A 5,698-nucleotide genomic window follows, 5' to 3' on the forward strand; every position below is an offset into this window, starting at 1 on the left:
TCATACGAGAAAACCCCAATTCATCGCTACATCGGAGATGCTGTGTCCCATCGCTCATGCGCCGACTATAACACCACGTTCAAACTCACTTAAATCTAGATAACCTGCATTATAAGAGCAGTAACCGATCTAACAACTGCGCCAGACACTTGTTGTCTTATATAGGCGTTGCCGACCGCAGCGCCGTATTCTGCCTGTTTACGTATCCCTCTACTTAAATAAGCACTCCGTCCTCAGGCCACAAGTGGCCCACCGGGACCATCCGACCGCCGTGTCATCCTCAGGTGAGGAAGCGGATAGGACCGCGGATAGGACCGCTCTCCCGGTCGTTATGATGGTTGTCTTTGACCGGAGCCGCTACTATTCGGTCGAGTAGCTCCTCAATTGGCATCACGAGGCTGAGTGCACCCCGAAAAATGGCAACGGCGCATGGCGGCCCGGATGGTCACCCATCCAAGTGCCGGCCACGCCCGACAGCGCTTAACTTCGGTGATCTGACGGGAACCGGTGTATCCACTGCGGCAAGGCCGTTGCCTCTCTACTTGAATACGCTTGCCTATATTATTTCTTTAGCGCTTCAGTGTATAAGCAGCATTGAATAGAGTGACGAAGGAAACAGAGAAAAAGAATCAGCTTCTTTATAGTTTCTGCAACCACCACTTCATATAGCTGCTATCATGTTAATTTGTAATCCTCTTTGCAGTTTCACAGTGGCCCTACAACGGAGTACAAATTAACATTATAGCAGCTGAGATGGACAGCTGCACAGTCATACCAGCTTGACAATATACTCATCACTCGATATATAATAAGGAACTGACGAACAATAAGCGAATATCGTTGGAGTATTCCTCTACGCTAGTGACTACTTGTTTTTAACGATAGATCTACGCGTTTGTCATTTATGCATGTAAGATACTTTAATTTGTCGAAAGAAATGTAGCGCTTACTAGCCATGATTCTAATTACTTATAAGAATACTGCTTGTTTAACGTTAACGGTTGGTATTGTCAATGAAAAGTATCAATTTCTTGTGTCTCTGTGCCGAAAGAGCTACATACAAACAATCTTGATGGACATGGAAGGCCATACTTCACGTTACAAAAGCCGACAAGGGATACGGAAACAAGCAATCACGACTGATCGCACGCTATCCTATTTGAAAAAAGAACGAAACACAAAGCTTCAACTGTTGGTATGCAGTCTTTTTTTAGCTTTTTCCCTGTCCCACTATTAAAAAGCAGGGTTTCCACGAGAAGTTTAAATCACCTTGTTACTTACAACAATTCATAGTGCCTACTTTGTTGTTCATCTTCGAAATTCTATCTCTTGCGAATTGTCATGTTTCAGAGAAAAACTGGTTGTACAAGTTTTTCATCGATTTTTCTGGTACCAGCTCTCAATGCCCTTACTTTTGAAACATAGAGTAAAATCCTCTGAATGTATAATAATTTTTATTCAGGCAATTTTAAGAAGTCGAACCAGGTTCCACTTGCAAACACACTATCTTCTGGTTTCATCGCTGTAATGTTTTACGTAATCATCTCAAGTCTTCACATAAATTTAAAAAATAAGCTGTCAAACAAAAGTCCGTCTCCTTAGAACTGATATTTCCGCAGTCTGTTAGATGAGTCAGATAAAAATCAACGGAGGGCATTTCATATACGAATTATATTTGCGTAGCAACGTAAAAACAATTACAAAGAATTTCGAAAAAGTGTTACTACACTCCAAGTTTGTAGAAAACACGGTTTTTCTTTCATTTCTGTATTTCATTTTACCATGTTCCAAACTCCAATTTTTAATGTGAAAATATCGCTAAGAAAATGACGAACAACCACTCTTTGGGTAAATATAATTTCACGACAGACGGGACTAAAGTCTTCGCCTAAAGAAATGAAAATTGCTCACATTACCTAGAATCTAGTATGATGTCCATTTAAAAAGTAATGAGTATATCATTAGTAAAAATTTACTTCGGTTTAGCAAATATTTAACGCCAACTACATACGTCCATATGTGGCATAAAGAACGCTTGTACTGGTATAATCAGTAAATCTGTGAACATTGCACAATGTTCTTGAACAAGCTGCACACACATATGAAAGCCCACACCAGAATAGAGTTCGACAAGAGTCCTAATCCACACGGAAGGAGAATGGGTTACAATTTATCGTCCTGTCAACAAAGAAGTGATTAGGACGGAGAACCTGCAGCACTAAGAGGAAGATGAGATACAATGGAGTTTGTGGTTTTGATGAAGCAGCAACCAATTCATCTTCAGTGATTTAGAGAAATAGCATGAAAAGTAATTCATGGTTGACCCATCGTTTCTCACGAAGAGTCCAGTATCTTAATGTGAGCTCCGTCTCCCTGGGTTTCTGGTGTTGACTGGCCACAGACGCGCCAAACAGTCACTACCCGCTAGATGAAGGACATTTAAACGGCAGATCCATGCGATTTACGAACTAAAACCAAACTCCGCCCGAAAACGCCACGAAGGTCCAACGGTACCGACCGGCCACCGTGTCGTCCACAGCTTACACGTCACTGGATGCGAATATGGAGGGGCATGTGGTCAGCACACCGCTCTCCCTATGTCAGTTTACGAAACCAGAGCTGCTACTTCTCAGTGAGGTAGCTCCTCAGCTTGTCTTCACAAGGGCTGAGTGCACCCGGCTTGCCAACAGCGCTCGGCAGACCGGATCGTCACCCATCAAAGTGCTAGACCAGCCCACAGCTCTTGACCCCGGTGATCTGACGGAAACCGGTGTTACCACTGCGACAAGGCTATGATTTATGAAAGTAATTTATTAAAACTGTAGCGGTGGAAGATGGGAAGAGACAGACAAAACTGTATTCGTGTAACTTGTCAGTAAGGAATCGAAGTTATTGTTTGTCACAGTGCACGGACGCAAAACGTTATGTTTCGATTTTTTCCGGCTACACAGTCTAGCATTGAATTCAGATTGATTTCATGGACTGATTGTCACAAGCCAGTGACTTGACTCCCTGTTACGCAGAAATACATGTTTTTTTATATTAATTTTAAGTCCGCACAGACACACAAATTAAGATGTAGTAACAGCACAACTACAACTCAAGACCACGCCCAAGGCGGGAGTGGAACACGTAAAATCAGATTTTTGAGCCAGCATCGCAAAACTGCCATCTATTACACTTTAGGGACGACAGTTATTTTTCCAGGGAACGTTATGACGGAGTGTGTTACTGACAAACATTCGGCGCCGAGCGACGTGACGTAGTACTTGGGACACTATACTTGTGCTCTAGAGTAGCAGGATTTGTATCTTTGTCCAGTCACGCAAGTTTAGCTCTCCTGTATCACTCCTAATGTCGTGTTGGTTTCACGAAAACAAAACTACAGATTTTTTTCTTCTTCCCCACTCTCTCTTATGGTCAACGTCTCGACGGGATCTTGAGCCGCAGCCCTTCTTCTTTCTCGTTCAGAACTGGGGCGGAACGTGGTCTTTCTGCACATCTGACGACACAAATTGAATCAAAGTGGCTGACGTACGTAACTGCACGCAAATCCTGAAACATCTGATTTTGTATGATGTCTTCGTTAAAAACACAAAGACTCACTGCGGTCACAACTAGAAGTCACATGTATCAACTCAAAGCAGCATTTAAGCATTATAAGAATCAATGCCGTGTGCCATCTTTTGACCGACGTGCGTAATTCATTATTAAGCCGTGGGTGTATAACACACGTATGGTCCAAGAAACGAACAAAGAAGTTTGCTGTGAGAAAAAGGTTTATATTCTACGTTTTACCCAGTAGCAGTACTGATATGGTTTGCTGCAGTGTGATATTGCACTCCCACTCCCCGAAATCTTGTTTGTACAGCATTGCCTCCAGTGTAAGGTACGTTGAAAGATGAAGCCAATGAATCTGAATGCGAAATAACGGTTGTGATAACAGATTGACCTATACCGTAACCTAATGTTTCCTTTCGCTGTGTACTTAAACACATTTAACACACTTTTCATCACAAAAGCTGCAGAAAAATAAATTACGAAAAGTGCAAAGGGGTGGAGAGGGGGATTGTCCACTACGTGACTTTTCACTAAATGGTTTAGCAGCAGTGTATTCACAAGATGGATTTTTTTTCGAAAACTACAATACACAGGTAAACTTTTGTCTGTATCTTCAATAATTACGCTTACTATATTTGCGATGCCAACGTTTAACTGGAAGATCCGTACTTCCCAGGCCGGCCGCTGTGGCCGAGCGGTTCTAGGCGCTTCAGTCCGGAACCGCGCTGCTGTTACAGTCGCAGGTTCGAGTCCTGCCTCGGGCATGGATGTGTGTGATGTCCTTAGGTTAGTTAGGTTTAAGTAGTTCTAAGTCTAGGGGACGGATGACCTCAGATGTTAAGTCCCATAGTGCTCAGAGCCATTTGAATTATTTTTCGTACTTCCCACTCTTTTGACTTGCATGTCATCAACGTCAAAACATGTAACCGAATCTTTATCAGTAACTACAATGCTGAAAATTTAGGGTTACGGGACAGCTTTAACAAGTGCAGAATGGCATTTTCATTATTCACTAACGGTCTATTGCATCTTTATCCACCATCCCTTTCAAATTGCGTAATGACTTCAGTGACGCATTGTTGAAATAGTCTGAACACTTTACAGGCGAGAAGGTATCACATCCGTTGCATTAACGCAGATCACATGGCGAGATATACCAGTCAGCAGATATACTTGTAGTGCCTGTTAGTTGCTACTTGTAGTCGATCATAGTGTTCAATCGCAAAAATCGCATTTTAACGTTGCTGACTGGAGATACATTTACGTATTCGCGAACTGTGATTTTAAACTGTGACAAATCACAACTAAAAATCGCAGATACCCAAAAGTAGCATTCGCGGAAATCACTGATATCGGAAAGTCACAGTTTAGCCCATCCCTAGTGGAACTGGAGCGGTGGCACTGTACTACGGCACTAGCACGCACGCCGTGTCGCTCATCGCGAAAGAACTGGTCACTGCGTTTGGGAAGCTGAGAACTCGACGAAGTGGCGGTCGGTGCGGCGGCTGGGTGCGAGCTCCAGCGCAGCACAGCGAGACGTCCCGCTCACCTGGAGTGCCGAGTGGAGTCTCCGCCGCAGCTGGTAGTGGCGCGGACCAGCACAGCACGTCACAGCACGGCACAGCGCGGAACAACGCGGGCGGAAAGCCGAGCTCACACTGGCCGGCGAGCCAGCGGCGCCGCGCCGCCAGCCTCCGCTCCACTCCACACCACACCACGCCCACGGGCGCCGGCCGCGTATCCTTGGTTCGCGCAGGTATTAAGGTCGCCCCTCTGTCACAAAGGAGCGGCCCCTGCCCGCTCCGTGGGGGTTGTCTCTGCGCCTGACCGCGCACAAAATTCGCAGCGCGCCACGCTCCCCATTCATAACTGCGCATCTGCCGCCTTGCCTCTGACTCTTAAGGGCCGTAGCTTCAGTGTTAAATTGAAGAGCGTGTGTAAAACAGGAATGTTTTGATAGATAAAATGGTTCAAATGGCTCTGAGCACTATGGGACTTAACAGCTGTAATGAGTTGTGATATGGAGGTGTGCATATGTACGGTAACTGACTAAATGATTTTAATTTCCCCGTAGTCATCATACACAAAATTCGCAGCGCGCCACGCTCCCCATTCATAACTGCGCATCTGCCGCCTT

The 5,698-nt window shown here is 44.7% G+C and overlaps 1 pseudogene; it reads right to left on the reverse strand.

The window, feature by feature from the left end:
* Positions 1-417: 417 nt before the first annotated feature.
* Positions 418-535, reverse strand: LOC126238323 (5S ribosomal RNA; annotated as a pseudogene).
* Positions 536-5,698: the final 5,163 nt, after the last annotated feature.

This window comes from Schistocerca nitens, chromosome 2 (assembly GCF_023898315.1).
Source record: "Schistocerca nitens isolate TAMUIC-IGC-003100 chromosome 2, iqSchNite1.1, whole genome shotgun sequence".
In the NCBI taxonomy this organism is placed as follows: domain Eukaryota; kingdom Metazoa; phylum Arthropoda; class Insecta; order Orthoptera; family Acrididae; genus Schistocerca; species Schistocerca nitens.